The sequence below is a fragment of the Lathyrus oleraceus genome, chromosome 5, assembly GCF_024323335.1.
Source record: "Lathyrus oleraceus cultivar Zhongwan6 chromosome 5, CAAS_Psat_ZW6_1.0, whole genome shotgun sequence".
NCBI lineage: Eukaryota > Viridiplantae > Streptophyta > Magnoliopsida > Fabales > Fabaceae > Lathyrus > Lathyrus oleraceus.
Window position 1 is genome coordinate 7,507,008 of NC_066583.1, and position 18,346 is coordinate 7,525,353.

Sequence of the window (18,346 nt, forward strand, 5' to 3'; positions counted from 1 at the left end):
TTTTCTAATATTTGTTTAATTTCTATTTTAGACACCTCCACTTGTCCATTGGTTTGAGGATGGTAAGGTGTCGCTACTCTATGTCTTACACCATACTTAAACAGTAGTTTTTCGAGTATCTTAGATATGAAATGCGATCCACCATCACTGACTACTATTCTTGGGACACCAAATCTCGGAAATATTATATTCTTAAAGAGTCTAGTTACTACTCGTGTGTCGTTTGTTGGAGAAGCTATAGCTTCAATCCATTTTGATACGTAGTCAACCGCTACGAGTATGTACTTGTTACCGAAAGAAGGCGAAAAAGGTCCCATGAAATCTATTCCCCACACGTCGAAAATCTCTACTTCCAAAATGCCCTTTTGTGGCATCTCGTCACGTCTAGATATGTTTCCTGTGCGTTGACATCTATCACATTTCTTGATAGCCGCATGCACATCCTTCCATATGTTTGGCCAATAAAGACTGGCTTGTAGGATTTTGGAGCAGGTCTTGGATGTACTTGCATGTCCACCATAAGGAGCGGAGTGACAGTGTTGGATTATATTTTCTATCTCTTCTTCAGGTATACACTGACGGAAAATACCATCGGGGCCTCTTTTGAAAAGTAAAGGGTCATCCCAGTAATAATGTTTTATGTCATGGAAGAATCGTTTCTTTTGTTGGTAAGATAAATTAGGTGGAACTATTCTGGCAGCTAAATAATTGACGAAGTCAGCGTACCATGGTGTAACACAATAGCTAAGGTGGTCTCTACCTGTTTATCAGCTTTATTTTCTTCCAAAGTAGCTATAAGTTTATCGTACGAGAAATCATCGTTGATCGATGTTCTCTCCGGTTCCAGGTTTTCGAGTCTAGAGAGGTGATCTGCTACTACGTTTTCAGTTCCCTTTTTATCTTTGATTTCCAGATCGAATTCTTGTAGCAACAAGATCCACCTTAGGAGTCTAGGTTTAGCATCCTTTTTTGTTAAGAGGTACTTAATGGCGGCGTGGTCAGTGTAAACGATTATTTTAGCTCCGACCAAGTAAGAACGAAATTTATCTAGTGCAAACACTACTGCTAAAAGTTCTTTCTCGGTTGTGGCGTAATTCATTTGTGCTTCATCTAGAGTTCTACTTGCGTAATATATGACGTGAAGCTTTTTATCCTTTCATTGTCCTAAAACAGCGCCTACGGCGTAGTCACTTGCGTCACACATTATTTCGAATGGTTTATTCCAATCCGGGGTCTGCATTATGGGCGCGGAGATCAATGCTTGTTTAAGCGTTTGAAATGCTTCTAAACATTTATTGTCAAAGATGAATTCAGCATCTTTCATTAATAATCCGGTCAAAGGTTTAGTTATTTTAGAGAAATCTTTAATGAATCGTCGGTAAAAACCGGCGTGTCCTAATAAGCTTCGTACTTCCCTCACAGTTTTCGGAGGTTGAAGGTTTTCGATTACTTCTATTTTGGCTTTGTCTACTTCAATTCCTCTATTTGATATGATGTGTCCTAAAACAATTCCTTCTTGTACCATAAAGTGACATTTTTCCCAATTAAGTAATAGGTTTACTTTTACACATCGCTCTAGATCTCTTTCTAGGTTTTCAAGACATTCTTCAAAGCTTTGTCCGCATACGGAAAAATCGTCCATAAATACTTCCATGATACTTTCGAGAAAATCGGCGAATATTTCCATCGTGCACCTTTGGAAGGTTGCGGGAGCATTGCACAAGCCAAACGACATTCGTCGATAAGCGAAGGTACCAAAAGGACATGTGAATGTTGTCTTTTCTTGGTCATCAGGATGAATTGGTATTTGACAGAAACCTGAGTAACCGTCTAGATAGCAGAAATGAGAATGTTTGGCTAATCGTTCTAACATCTGGTCTATGAATGGTAAAGGGAAATGATCTTTTCGGGTTGCTTTGTTTAGTTTCCTATAGTCAATGCACATTCTCCATCCCGATTCGATTCGTTTGGTTATAGTTTCTCCTTTTTCATTTTCAATAACTGTTATACCTCCTTTCTTTGGTACTACGTGTACAAGACTAACCCATTTGCTATCAAATATAGGATATATGATACCTGTCTCTAATAAATTTGTTACTTCCTTTTTCACTACCTCACTCAGGATCGGGTTTAGTCTCCTCTGATGTTCCCTAGAAGTTTTACAGTCTTCTTCTAGCATGATGCGGTGCATACAAATAGAAGGACTTATCCCTTTAAGATCGGTGATGTTGTATCCTAGTGCGGTTGGATATTTTCTTAAGATATGTAGGAGTTTTTCGGTTTCGAGTTTTCCTAGGTCTGCATTAACTATTACTGGTCGTTCAAGTTCTAAGTCTAGGAATTCATATCTCAGATTTTTGGGAAGTGTTTTCAGGTCGAGGGTTGGTTTCTTAAGGCATTGCGTAGGGTCCGGTGTTATTGCTAAACATTGGTTAAGTTTGTCTTCTACACGATAGTCAGACAATTTGTCATTTTCTAACTCTGTTTCTTTTATGCATTCATCGATGATATCCATGAAGTAACATGTGTCTTCTATTGCAGGTGCTTTCAAAAATTGGGAGAGAATGAACTCAATTTTCTCTTCTCCTACTTCGAAAGTGAGTCGTCCTCGTTTTACGTCTATGATAGCACCGGCGGTTGCTAAGAATGGTCTTCCCAATATAATGGGTGTAACTTCATCTTCTCTAATGTCCATAATTATAAAATCGGTTGGAATGTAGAATTGACCTATGCGCACGAGAACGTTTTCAAGAATTCCTACAGGATATCTAACAGAACGATCTGCTAGTTGCACAGACATTTTAGTTGGTCTTAATTCTCCCATTTCCAGTTTCTTGCATATGGATAAAGGCATAACACTGATACCGGCTCCTAAATCGCATAAGGCTTTATCTATGACAAATTTTCCTATGTGACAGGGTATAGAGAAACTATCAGGATCCTTAAGTTTTGGAGGCATATTCTGGATTATGGCGCTACATTCAACAGTGAGTGTAACGGTTTCGCTCTCTTCAAGTTTCCTTTTATTAGAAAGAATTTCTTTTAAGAACTTAGCATATGAGGGCATCTGCGTAATAGCTTCTGTAAACGGGATTGTGACGTTTAATTGTTTCAGTAAGTCAACAAATTTTTTAAATTGGCCCGCATCTTTGGTTTTAATAAGCCTTTGAGGGTAAGGGATAGGTGGTTTATAAGGTGGTAGAGGTATATAAGGTTCTTTCTTTTCTACGGTTTCCTTATTACTCTCTTCCTTTTCCTTAGGTTTACTTTCTTCCTCAGTTGACTTTTTAGAGTTTTGGTTTTCTATCCTTGGATCAGACGGTCCTTCTACTTCCGTTCCACTTCTTAATATGATTGCATGAGCGTGGCTTTTCGGGTTAGGTTGGGGCTGTCCAGGAAATGTACCAGTTGGGGCAGCAGTAGGCGCTTGTTGTTGAGCTACTTGGGAGATTTGTGTTTCCAGCATTTTGTTATGGGTAGCCAGGGCATCTACTTTACTTGCTAGTTGTTTAATTTGTTCGCTAGTGTGTACATTCTGGTTTAAGAAATCTTTATTGGTTTGCTGTTGAGAAGCTATGAAGTTCTCCATCATGATTTCCAAGTTGGATTTCCTAGGAACGTTATTGTTAGGTGTAGATGGGATCGACTTTTGATATCCCGGAGGTATAGCTGGGGCTTGATTTGGAGCTTGTCCTGGTGCGTATAAAGCATTATTACTCTTATATGAAAAATTAGGATGGTTCTTCCAATTAGAGTTATAGGTATGCGAGTAAGGATTTCCTTGAGCATAATTCACTTGTTCTGCTTGGATTCTTGTTAGGAGTTGACAATCTGCAGGAGTGTGACCTTGGATTCCACAGACTTCGCAATTTTGAGTTGCGGCAACCACGGTGGCTGGAGGTGATACATTTAAACTTTCAATTTTCTGGGCAAGAGCTTCCACTTTTGCATTAACATGATCAAGGCTACTTATCTCGTACATGCCACTTTTCGTTTGAGGTTTTTCTACCATTGTTCGGTCGCTTCCCCACTGATAATGGTTTTGGGCCATGCTTTCGATAAGTTGATAAGCATCGGCATAAGGTTTATCCATAAGCGCACCACCTGCGGCGGCGTCTATTGTTAATCTTGTGTTGTATAAGAGATCATTATAGAAGGTATGAATTACTAACCAGTCCTCTAAACCATGGTGTGGACAAAGTCTCATCATGTCTTTGTATCTTTCCCATGCTTCGAAAAGAGACTCGTTATCTTTCTGTTTAAATCCATTTATCTGGGCTCTCAACATAGCTGTTTTGCTTAGAGGAAAATATCGGGCAAGAAAGACTTTCTTCAACTCGTTCCATGTGGTGACTGAGTTAGAAGGAAGAGACTGAAGCCATCTTCTAGCTTTATCTCTTAACGAGAAAGGAAAAAGACGAAGTCGAATTGCCTCTGAAGTGACACCATTAGCTTTAACAGTATCAGCGTATTGGACAAATACGGATAAATGAAGGTTTGGATCCTCGATAAGATTTCCAGAGAATTGGTTCTGTTGCACTGCCTGTAGCGGCGAAGGCTTAAGTTCGAAGTTGTTTGCTTCGATTGCGGGTGGAGCAATACTCGAATGCGGCTCATCTTGCGATGGAGCGGCGTAATCTCGAAGAGCACGAGCTGGTTCTTCCATCTCGGGTATCGGTGAAGGAAGAAGATTTTTGAGGTCGGGCACTTCGATAGGAGGGAGATTGTTTGCAGCACGATATTTCCGAATTCGTCGTAAGACTCAGAGATATAGTTCAATGTCGTTGATTCGTAAGTAAAACGGCTCGCCTTGTGAGCGAGTGTGTGGCATACAAATCAACGAAAGAAAGAAATAATAAAAATTTCCTTAGTCTCTACAGCGTAACAGAAGAGTTACGATATCGACTAAATAAAAATCCCCGGCAACGGCGCCAAAAACTTGATCGCGATTTTATGAGTCGAATTGGGGTACTAACTGCAAGTGCATAGTTCTATCGCGTAGTTTTAAAAGATATCGATCCCACAGGGACTTATGAATCGATATACCGTTTTCTAAGGTTACTTCGTAAAGCTAAGGCGGATGATACTTTGATTGTTTGGGGGAAAATTAAAACTAAAATTAGATCTAAATTAAATATCAATTAAGCGGATATCGGTATGTAGTTCGTCGTAATTAGGGAATCAAATCTTCGTTGGTTTCTTGGTTTTAAAATAAATCTTTTCAGTAGACACTATTGATTAAAAGCCTTTTCTCAAACTCTCGCTCTGTTGAATAGACCATGACTTTATATTAACGTAGCTGTCACTTATTAGTTAAGTCCAAAATCACCTTTTGAAAACAACAGAATCTATAGAAACTTTCTTTAAGAAAACACTAACCGTTTAAACACCCTCGTCTCAAACTCTCGCTCTGTTGACTTAGATTATATAATTAAACTTAAATGCTTAACTCTCGTCCTCACATTCAACCTTTAAAAATACTTTTTGAAAAAAGATTAGAATTTAATTAACTCTAAAAATTGCTTTCGCCCTGATTCAGAATTAATGTCCAATTTACATTGTCCAGTTAAAAACTCAAACTTTCGTTCTATTGATTTTAACTTCTTTATGTCTTTTACTCTCGTACAAAAACTTTGGGATTAATGCTGTAAATTGAGGCCATAAAAAGAGTGACTTTATTTTTAAATGAAATTAAACCAACTTAGTTTTGATTCCTTCATTCCGCTTACTTTACATACCGATATCTAAATTAATTAGCCGGACATGCTAAACAGGTCTAAACAATTATCATGCTTAAATAAAACCATATCAGGCAAACAATATAAATAAATAGCAATGCAGGACATATATAAATTAAACCAATAAATTAAAGAACCTGAATAATTAATAGCAATCTTGAACACTCCACCACAGACCGGTTGCATTTGTTCTTGAATTCTTCAATCGGACAGGAAAATAAAAGCGAAGGAATTCTTCAATCGGACAGGAAAATAAAAGCGAAGGAATAAAATTCTAGGATCTAACGCAAGGTTAGATCTAGTAAAAGATACACAATAGTTTCCGGTGTAGAAACTATTATGAAAAATTAATTTAGTGCTTAAAATTTGACTGGAAAAGAAAATAAAAATTGCAAATAAGGCAGAAAGCTGTAGAAAAGTAATGCTGTAAAATATGCTTGCACGGCGGAAAAAGACGGAGAGCTTCAGGGTTGGCTAAAAGCAACTATTTATATTAGTCTACTTTATAACGGTTTCCAAAAGTCCTTTCCGTAAATGGTCTTCACGTTTCAAGGGTCAAGCGTAAGAATAGGCTTCAACGTGCCTCTGTTGCGCTTCTGGAGCCTAAAATATAGGAGAGGGGTGTTACGGGCGTCACACCATGTGTTACGTTCGTAACACAAGGTAGTAAGGTGTGACGCTCGTCACAGCTTGTGTGGCAATCGTCACAACTTCAGCGCTCCTGGCTTGTGATTGTGGGCTGAGCTTTAGTGGATTTTGCTTTTCATTATCTTTTTGCACCCCTTTTCTTCCTTTTTCACTTATGCTTCAAATAAATTACCTAAGACAAATAAAAGGAAATATACCAAGTAATATCGAATAAAATGAAATAAATCGAAACAAATAATAATATAATTTAATTAAATCGAGTCCAAAAATGTGATATTATTTCATGTTATCACATGACCTCCACCAAAGTGAATGGACTTGCAAGTCAACTTGCTAAGGAATAACTCCACACAAGTCAACAAGACTATGTCATTCTCCTATCCTAAGTGCACTCGAGTCCGGGTATAGAACTCATCTCACAAAGATCACCAAGTATGCAAGGAATCAATATCAAGCAAATCAATCATTACATACAATACAGTAATCCCAAATTGCACAAAAATATGTCACAAAACAATACAATACAAGACAACAATTATGAAAAGTAGGCAAAACCCACTAGAGACTAGTCCCCAACAGAGTCGCCACTTTTCTGTAGCGAGGTATTCGTTACCATTAGAGATATTGACTAAATCCAAGGTAAATCATACAAGTCGAGTCGCCACCGCACTTCTATTTATCCAAAGGAATGGTTAGAAAGCGAACAAAAACCTAAAAGTTTTAACAAAAACTAGTAAAAGAGAACAGAGATCTGGGTAAGGGGGTTGGTTATGCAATGGGAAGGTGTTAGGCACCCAAAACATCCTAGGTACTCCAAGGGAGCCCTTTTCATACTTGTTGCAAGGTTGTTGTTTTTGTGAAAAATTTGTTTGTGCAAACATGATTGGAGAGATGAGAAAAGAATGTACAAGTTATTTATATTTTGTGTTTGGATGGATAAACCCATTGCCTACGTACCATCTTAAAAAAGATTAGGATCAAAACCTCGTAGTTCGGGGTAAAAATCTCAAAAATGGGTTGGTGAATTGATTGGTCCAAAAGCCTTAAGGTCTTTTGTTATCCAAGGGAGAAAACTCAACCTAAAACCACAAATCCACCATGTGAGGATGGCTTCAACATGCTAGTGAGGGGTTAACCCTATAATAAGCATGGAAGACTCATTGTCCATCACTAAGGATATAGGTGAGTATTACATTTACCACAAAGATAACTCAAACCTAATAGCTAAAGGTTATGAAAAGTTTGATTAAAGAAGTGGCCATTGGAACCACAAAAAGACATTTGAATGGGTTATATTTACCAATTAGAAGTATATACAAAAATGGTCAAAGTTGACTTAAAGATTCAATTCAACATAAGTGTTATGAAAAGAAAGTTTGAAAATCAAAAGCCTAAGGCTTAGGTTTCTAATGTTTGAAAACAATAGTTACATGTTTGCACAAAAAGTTTTGGCTTGGGTTAGAGTGGAGAGAAGAAGAAGAAGGGCTAAAGTCCTAAGCATACAAGAGGCAAGAGAAAAGAGAACAAAACCACACAAGGAGTTCCTCTCTTGAGATCATAATGATGATCCAAGTAGCTCCCATCCTTTGGAATAAGCAATCATAAAAATAGTAAGCTCAAGCAATCAAACAAGTCTCTTGAGGGATCTTCAATGCATCTTGTATCTTTCATTTTGGAAGAACATGGCAATGGTCCTTCAATTTGAGCTCATAGAATCCCCTAGCACAAAAGCACACGCATCAAAAGTTCCATGAAGTAAATCAAGAATGGACAAGAGTAAGTTTAGAGATTTTGGTCTTTCTAGTCCATTTTCATCATTAAGGTCCTTTTACTCCAATTTTGCATAGGGAATGTCCTAGAATCTAAGTCCATTTCTCCATTCTTTGCATAGGGTATGTCCTAGAATCTAAGTCCATTTCTTTGCATTTGGTTCTCAACAATAAAAAAAAAACACAAGCATAAAAAATATATACACAATTATGTGCTCAAGTGAGCAAAAGGCAAATGGCATTAACATAAACATATGCTCAATTGAGCAAAGAGAAAAGCAAATGGATAATATGTGCAAGAATAGTAAATTGTATAAAAGTAAAGAGCAAAAAGTAAATGTTAGTTGTTAATGGTTAGTGTTAGTAGTTAGTGTGCCATAAGGCAAATTTAGCGCTATGTTAAGCAATCGTAATTGGACTTATGTAGAAGTCACAACTATCTGAGGCCGATCAATAATAATGTAGGCAACAACACAAGTTAGAAGTCTTGATTAGTGAACCAAGTTCCAACAACTTGCCATGCCAAAAAGAAAATGAGAATTGATCTTGTATTGGTTTAAGCCTTTTGCATGATTTAGAAAACCACCTATCCTTAATGCAAAGCCATTCACTTGATCAATTGATCAAGATAAATTAGATTTGAATCAAGGAAGATTAAGTCTCCCTAATCAATGCTAACTTATCAACCTTCAACTCATTGATCAAAAAGGAAGAAGAAAGAAGAAGAAGAAGATGAAGAATGGATAAGGAAATGGAAAGATCAAAATGCATAAGATGAAACAACATGTACCAATCCATATGTATTGACCAAATGACATTGAAAGTCAAAGTCAAACAATGATAAATCAGAAATGAGATGAACATTGGAGATCAAACAATAAGCAAAATATTTTTGGCATTTTTAATATTAAAATAAACTTGAATTAAAAATAAAAGAAAGGTCAAACTTCAAAATCACTTCAAATCAACCTTGAAAGGTCCAAGTGATTTATCCCAAGTTCAACAAGGTCAAACTAAGTTTGACAAAAAATTTCAGCATTTTTAAAAGTCAGAAACTATTTTTAATCAATTAAAAAATGAATAAAAATAACCTAATTGAACTAAAATCTCAAATAAATCTCAAGTCAATTAAAAATTGATGAGAATATTTTTCATAGATCCATCATCATTCAAATAGGTTAGGAAAATATTTTTGTATTTTTTGAATATCAAAAACTATTTAAAATGAATTAAAAAAAACCAGAAAAGAGAAAATTCACAAAAAATATCAAATGACAAAATAAAAAATATTAAAAAATAGAAATAGAAACTAGAATTTATTTGGAGACTAATGCAATTGGTCCCATAATTTTTGGATAAAAAATGAGAGAGTTATGAATTTTGGAAATAAAAAGGAATTAAAGAAAATAAAATCAGAAATTAGAAAATGTGGAAAATCAGGAAGCGTTGGATCACGTTCATTAATTGATGTGGCCAATCTGATGGTCCTGAGGCGCGCGCTCATGGTGAACCTTGGTCAACCGCGTCACACAAAAGAATTAAAAAAAGTCATAACAAACAAAGGCTGAGATTGAATCTGGAAATGAGATCCAACGGTCCAGATTCAAACTGGCAATGGGTGGCCACCGAAGCCACCTTCTTCTCCGGTGAGCTTCCAAATTCCGGCCAGATTTGCAGGTTTTCAAACCTTCACCATTTTGCACGATCCTTATACCAAAATGAAGCTGGGGTGATGTACATAACCCCTGTAACCATGAATCACACTCAATATTTCTATAGGTTGAGAAATCTGAGGTGGAAGATTCAGGTATGAAAAATGCAGATCAAAGAAAAACAAAATTGAAGCTACCACTAGCTTGCCTCTCAAGTGAGGACTTCAGAAAACACTTTGGCCAGGCAAATAGATCAAAGAGATGAGAGATTCGAAGCAAATACCAGTTGAAGAACAAACTTGAATTCTGGAAACTTGAGCTTGATTCCTTGCTTTCTTTGCCAAAACAGAAGATCAATGAGATGCAGGATGAAGGTTTAGAAGCTTTAGATCCAAGGATTCAACCAGATGTAGTTGAATTTTGGATCTGAAAAATTTGGAGAAAAATGAACTAGCTTCTTTGGTAATGGTTATGGATTCAATTGTGCAGCATCTTAGGCGCCATTAGGTTGAAAATTGAATGAAGAGGAGCATGTATTTATAGCTGAGCTTGAAGCAATGCAAGGCAATACTCGTGTGCATGGAATTTGGACCCTTCATGCATGGGCCTGTACAGGCGTGTGCAAAGGCTAAAAGCTGATGCAAATGAATGCTGAACACAAACCAAGTTGAATTGGACGTGTAGTTTGAATGGCATTTGCTTGTGTATCAAGATTTCATGTGAATTCCATATTTGAACCTAAACATTCACCTCTTCGAAAATGCCAATTAGAAAATCCAAACATAAGCATGTGGGTAATGGTTGGAAAGGTCTTGATCTAAGGAACAATTGTTATGTTGGGCAAAAATCCATTTGAAATGTGGAAATTGGCAAAAATCCATTTGGAAATTGGAAATTGGTGCAAAACATGTCAATGCAAGGTTTCCAAATTTGGCCAATGTTCAAGCCCTTCTGTTTTGATGATGCAAGCTTCAAATAAAAACATCTCCAATATCAAAGTTGTAGATCTTTTAAAGAAAATCAAAATGGAATTAAATGTTGCATCATTTGGATTTTTGATGAAAGAGTTATGGGCACTTGAAGTTGGACTTTTTTGCCTTTCAATGCATTTGGTCCAAAAGGACCTATAATGTCTTGCATTATCACATGTATTTCCTTTGAGATTTTGAAATTTTGTTAAACCTAACATTTGAAATAGGCATCTTAAGCTTTCCAATGCATTTGATCCCACCTCAAAATCATAAAAAATGAATGAGTTATGTCCTTGGGAAGTTGACCCAAAATTAGGGTTTCAGTCAAAATGACCTATAATGTCTTGGAATGGGAGATGACCTTCCAAGCTTCAAATAAATTTTTGATGAACATGAAAGTTGTTCATATTGTCCTTAAGAACATTCTTGCGTATAGAATCATCTCCATTTGACCAACACATAAAACGTTAGGTCTCAGTGCATTTCAAAATAGTCAGATGAATCGACTGATCAACTTCTCAAGTCCATGACTCATATCTTGATGAATTGATGATTGAGGATACTTAAATAAGTTAAAATATGCATGAAATGATGAATTAAAGAACTTCACTTGATTTTATTTGACCATGGGCTGAGGTTGCTTCAAGAGCAAGGCATTGTGGTGCACAGATGAACTAGGGTTTCCTTGGGGCACAAACCTCAAACCCTTTGATTTGCTTTGATCAAAATGATAAATTGAGATGTTAGGGAGGCATATTTGATGGATGAGAGCTTTGGAAACCATTACCATGCTTGCTATCATCTCCTCTTGACCTTATCCCTGCACAAAGGATCTCCTTGAAGCTCTTAACTTTGTGATTGCTCAAGATACAAACACAAGATGTTAGTGACATATTTTTGTGCTTTTGGCTAGTAAACAAAATAAGAAAAGCAATGATATACAATTCAAGCATGATTGGTGATCTCAAACCACTCACAAGAAGTCCCTCCCAAAGGCAAAGGGAACCAAGATGCTAATGATCCTTGAGGCAATGCAAGTGCAATGTTATGATGCCATGAGGGATCTTAGGGACAAAATTGGGGTCTTAAACTTAGGAACATGTTTAATTACATCAAGAAGCGGAATATTTACCGCAAATTTTCTAAAAACATCCAATATCTCTCTTTCCTTGTCTCCCTCCTCAATTCTTTTATTTTTCAGAACTCTATGGGGGAAGGGGACTAGTGCACACATTCCTTTTCTTTAATTTTTTTCAGATGAAACAGGTTCAGATGGAGTAGGTTCAGGTTCAGATGTTACCTCAATAAATTTTTTTATTTTTTTCAGGGGCTGTTTCTGTAACCTTTTTAGATCTCAACGAAATCGCACTCACATTAGCATTAGAATCCCTTGGATTGACAACTATTTGGGCTGGAAGCTGGTTCGACCCTTGGGCTTGCATGTTATTTATTTGAGTAGGAAGTTGTCCCATTTACGTGTTCAAGGTCTGAAATTTATAGCACGAACTACGAGGTTTTGATCCCTCATTTTTATGTTGGTACGTAGGCACAAGACCGAAGGTCTTGTCAAACACAAAAATATAATTAATGAATTCTTTTCTCATCCCCCCATTCTATTTGTTTGTAAACATCACTTTGTACAAAATTCATATGCACACAAAAAGGGCTCCCTAGGAGTACCTAGGACACTTTGGGTGCTAACACCTTCCCTCTGTGTAACCAACCCCCTTACCTGTGATCTCTGACTTTTATTAGTTTTTATTTGAAAAATTCTTACTATTTGGGTTTTGTTCGTACTTTTGCCATTTTCCTTTAGAAACAATAAAAGCGCGGTGGCAACTCTTGTTAATTGATCTCTAGCTTGTCAATAGCTTGATGATCATGAATTTCCCGCTACAGAAATTAAGTGGTGACTCTGCAGGGGATTCAAAGATATCCAGTGGGTTTAGCCTACTTTTAGTGTGAATATATTTGTATATGTGATGTTTGTATATATGTATGTGTGATATAATCTGCTTGTTGTGCTTGGTGATTTCTGAGTGGTGAGATAAGTTCTAACCCGAACTTGAGTGCAATTAAGATAGGAGGATGGTATAGTCATGTTCGACTTGCGTGGAGTAGTCCTTAACAAGTTGGCTTGAGATCCATCTACCCAGTGGAGACTCCTTTGGATTTGGAAATGTCACACAAGTAGTTGTGGTTAGGCATTATTATCTCTAACTGGGTCTGATAAGCTAAGGACCTTAGAATATTTAACCCATCTTGGCCTATTTAGGACCTAGTGTGGAGACTGTTCAGGTGTAGACTTGATAACAGTTGTTACGCGATACTATACTCAGACGAGTTTCTCTTGAGAATATTATGGATCGATGAGTCAGTCATCTTAACCTGTAATATATGATAGATGGAATTAAGACCCTGGAAACTTTTTAGAACATGATCTACAGGTTTTTATCCTTAGTTCACTCCTTTGGGATGGTTCTTAACCCAGACTCCATGCTCGTGACTTGCAACAAACCCTTGGTTCTTGGTTGATCCAATCAAGTATTGTCAATATCAATGGAACTTGGGTGTTGATAAGGTGTAAACCATAATCCACCAAAATGGATTATTGATCTTGACAATGACTTGATTCATCCCTTGACCTTTGTTTTCCTTGTGTGTGATCCCTTATTTGTGATTGTTGCATTCATGCATTCATGCGCATCATAACATTCATCACACAAAATTTCAAGGAACTAAGGTATCATTTGCAAATATTTTTAGACCATGGATTATGGACGAAGGAACACTAAGAAGTACAGTTTCAGATGTCCCGACTTGAAAGAGTTAAGGAAGCTTGCATCTTTTGTATTAGATCCCTTGGACTTCAAACAACGTCATGGGAAGCTTCTGTCCATTTTGTCTGCTGATGTGGTTGAAGGAATTTTGAGTGTGTTAGTGCATTTCTATGATCCTCTCTACCATTGTTTCACTTTCCCAAATTTCCACCTTGAGCCTACCTTGGAGGAGTATTCTCATCTTTTGGGGATACCTGTTTCTAGTAGAGTGCCTTTTAGTGGATTGGAGGAGATTCCCCAGACTAGTATTATTGCTGAAGCTCTTCACTTGAAGAAGTCTGAGATAAAGGCTCATTGGGTGAAGAAAGGAGAATTGTTTGGGTTGCCATCTGTTTTCCTCATCAAGGAAGCTACCACTTTGGATCAAGCTGGTAGTGTGGACGCTTTTGAAGCTATCTTTGTGTTGCTCATCTATGGATTAGCTTTGTTCCCTAACATTGACGGTTTTGTTGATGTTAACGCCATTAGACTTTTCTTGATTGGGAATCCTGTGCCTACTTTGTTGGGTGATATGTATTTCTCTTTGCATCTAAGGAATTCTAAGGGTGGTGGAACGATTGTCTGTTGCATTCCTCTTCTGTACAAGTGGTTTATTTCGCACTTGCCGTAGACGCCTACTTTTGTGGAGAACAAACAATGTCTAAGGTGGTCTTAGAGACTCATGTCTCTCACTAATGATGATATAGTTTGGTATGACCCATCTTTAAGAAGTTTGGAGATTATTGATAGTTGTGGTGAATTCTCTAATGTGCCTCTTATTGGTACACAAGGAGGAATTAACTACAACCCTGCTTTGGCCCGTCGTCAACTTGGGTTCCCCTTGAGAGACAAACCTAATAACACTTTGTTAGAAGGTCTTTTCTATCAAGAGGGTAAAGATCCCCAACATTTGAAGCAGAAGATTTTGCATGCTTGGCATAATGTGCATAGGAAAGGAAGATCCGAGCTTGGTCCGTGCAATTGTATAACTTTGGAAGCTTACACTCTTTGGGTGAAGAAGAGAGCTATGGAGTTGAAGATGCCTTATCCTTGTGAAAGACCTATGTCTATGGGTGTGGTTGAGCCATTAACTCTCCCTAACCAAGATGTAGAGGAGTTGGAAGACGCGCTCGCCAAGATGAAGCAAGAGAAGGATATATGGGAAGAGCATTTCCATGCTTTGAGTAAGAAGCATGAAGAGTTGCAGTTGGAGTCTAAGGACAAAGATGCACTGATTGAGCTACTTGAAGACCGAGTGACAAAGAGACAGAGAGAGCCAGAGGTTTTATCTTCTAACATGCCTCAGCCTTCCGTTGCTTGGAAGAAGATTGTTGACCAGTTTGTCCTCAAGAAGACTCGGATGAAGGCTTCTTTTGAGAGTGAGAACCGTCGCATTCGAAGGAAGTACGCGCCTTCAGCCGAATCTTCTGACATTGTTGTTAGGGATCCTTAGGATGACTAGTCTCCTTTACTCTTGTTTCTTTTTATTTTGGTTTCTGAAACTGTACTTAGTGTAATCCTTCCACTTTAAATAAATAAAAAGAGATTTTGGTCATATCAAATTTGCAAATGATATAGTAAGTTCCTTAAAAATAAAAATAATCAAGCATTGTATTTCATGCATCATTTGCATAAGCAGGTTTTTGTCAGGTGTCTAATTGATGTTCTTCTGTGCTTTAGCCAAGCTGACTCACTGGTACAACACCATAACCAATCATGAGAGAGTCATGGAACACCTTGAGTAAGAGAACAGAGAGCTGAAGGATGAGATCGCCTGATTGACTGCCATGATGGAATCAGTCCTTGCTACTCAAAGTCAAGCTTCTCCAACACCTGCAACTCCTCCCACGAGGACAGTCATCTCAGAAGTGGTTACATCTACCGTGCCTGCTGCCACCGCCCACTTTGCACTGAACCTGCCTGCTGGATTCCCATGGGGAATGCCTCCGAACTTTGTGCCAGAAGGTTTTGCGCCTACTTTTGCTTCCATGTCGGAATTTAGCCCGGTCATGTCCGTGCCACCTCCCGTTGTGCACACTTTGCCTCGCGTAGAGGATACCATCTATCATTCTGAGCCGTCTGAGGGCCCGGATGTCTATGAAAAGATGGATGAAATGAAAGATCAATTCCTTGAGCTGCACAAGGAACTGGAAACGCTGAGAGGTAAAGATCTGTTTGGGAAGAGTGCTGCTGAATTGTGCTTGGTACCCAATGCGAAAATCCCAGTGAAATTCAAAGTGCCTGACTTTGAGAAATATAAGGGAACTCTTATCCGCTCAGTCATCTTGTGATGTATGCCCGTAAGATGTCAACTCAGACAGATAATGACCAATTGCTTATTCACTACTTCCAGGATAGCTTGACAAGTGTTGCACTCCGTTGGTATATGGGGTTGGATAGTGCAAACATACGCACTTTCAATGACCTAGGAGAGGCTTTTGTGAAGCAATACAAGTACAACGTGGATATGGCGCCAGATAGGGACCAGTTGAGGTCCATGTCTCAGAAAGATAAGGAGACATTCAAGGAATATGCGCGGCGATGGAGGGAGTTGGCTACCTAGATCACTCCTCCTTTGCAGGAGAAAGAAATGGCAAAAATCTTTCTGAAAACCCTGAGTTCATTTTACTATGAATGCATGATTGCCAGTTCCCCCAGTGATTTTACCGAAATGGTAAATATGGGGATGAAACTTGAAGAGGGGGTCCGTGAAGGACGTTTGTCAAAAGATGAGGCGTTGACGAGCAAGAAGTATGGCAGTAGTTTCAGCAAGAGGAAGGATAATGAAACAAATGCAATTTCCAGTGGGAGGCAGAGGAGGCCTCAGATCAGAAGAAATCCACCACCCCATCAACATCATCATCATCAAGTATCTTCCGTTATTCTAGTCTTTTCTAATCAGCAAACAACACCAATTCAACAACAACAAATTCAACGTCAATAACAACAACCTCAACAAAGAACGAACACCTACAACAACAATCATCATCAACAATAGAATTTCGAGAGGAAGAAGGTCTCTTTTGACCCAATTCCTATGTCGTATGCAAAACTGTATCCGTCCCTGGTCCTCAAAAACTTGATTCAACCGAGGAACCCACCGCAGATCCTAGAACCACTTCCTTGGTGGTATAAACCTGAGCTTCGATGTGCTTTTCACCAGGGTGCATATGGGCATGATATTGAGAACTGTTATCCGTTGAAATATGAGGTGCAAAAGCTTATGAAGAGTGGTATGGTGTCCTTTGAGGACCGCATGCCTAATGTAAAAGCAAACCCTTTGCCCGCTCATAGGAACTCTTCAGTGAAAATGGTGGACGGTTGTCCTAGTGAATTCAAGGTTTTTGATGTCCGGTTTATCCGAAGATCTTTGGTGCAAATGCACAAAGATATCTGTTTGGTGATTGATTGTGAACATGACCATGATAGTTGTGTTGTTTGTAGTGTGAACCCAAGGGGTTGTGATATAGTGAAAAGGGACATCCATCGTCTGATGGATGAAGGCATGATCCAGATTGTTCAATCCCTTCATGAAGATGATGATGTCAATGTCATAGTGCCCGTTTTCAAGCAGCAAGAGCGGTTAGTAATTCAGTATGATGGCAGCAGCAACAAGAACGTCAACAATAAATCAGTATTGCTGTTGGTAATACGGTTAGCGGGTCTAGTCCTGTATGCATTTGATAAGGTTGTACCGTACCAGTACAATGCTACGATGATAGAGAATGGTCAAGAGATCCTGTTACCTATGACCAGTTCAGTGGTAAGCATTGCCGATGTTACAAAGGTGACCCGTAGTGGTTGAGTGCTTGGGTAAGTCGTCCCAGAGAATAAAAAAGAAACAGTGGTTGATGTAGTGGGGTATTCATTACCTTTATATTTATTGACTAAATCAAAAGTAAATCATACAATTTGAGTCGCCACCGCACTTTTATTTGTCCAAAGGAAAGGCTAAAAAGCGAACAAAAGCCAAGTAAGAAGTTTTATCAAATCAAAAACTAATAAAAATGTCAGAGATCTGGGTAAGGGGGTTAGTTATGAAATGGGAAGGTTTTAAGCACCCAAAATATCCTTAGTACTCTAAGGGAGCCCTTTTTGCAAAATGTATTGTAGGTTGGTATTTGTGAAAATATGTGCAAACAAGATTGAGGGGATGAGAAGAGAATATACATTATATTTACAATTTGTTGTTTGAATGGATGAACCCATTGCCTACGTACCATCACAAAGGTAGGATCAAAACCTCGTAGTTTGGGGTAAAAATCTCAAAATATTGGTGAATTGATTTGTCAAAAGCCTTAAGGTCTTTTGTTATCAAAGGAAGAAAACTCAACCTAAACCAACAATCCACCATGTGAGGAGAGCTTCAACATACTAGTGAGGGATCCACCCTATAATAAGTATGGAAGACTTATAGTCCAATCACTAAGGATAAGGTGAGGTTTACATCAACCACTATGATAACTCAAACCTATGGCTAATGTTTATGAAAAAGGTTTTAACAAAGGTGGTCATTGGAACCACCAAAACAACTTGAAATGAGTTGTATTTACAAATTAGAGGTATTCACAAAATGAGGTCAAAATTGACTTAAGGTTCATTCATAATAAGTATTAAAGAAAAGAGTTTGAAAAAAATCAAAGGCATAAGGCCTAGGTTTCTAATTTGAAACAAAGTCAAAGTTTGCATATAAATGAGTTTGGCTTAGGTTAGAGTGGAGAGAAGAAGAGAAGGTCTAGTCCTAAACAT

The 18,346-nt window shown here is 38.0% G+C and overlaps 1 non-coding gene across 1 annotated transcript; it reads left to right on the forward strand.

The window, feature by feature from the left end:
* Positions 1–4,181: 4,181 nt before the first annotated feature.
* On the forward strand, positions 4,182–4,288 carry LOC127088447 (small nucleolar RNA R71). Its single transcript, XR_007790282.1, has one exon. It is a non-coding gene; the product is annotated as a small nucleolar RNA R71 (small nucleolar RNA).
* The last annotated feature ends 14,058 nt before the right edge of the window (positions 4,289–18,346 follow it).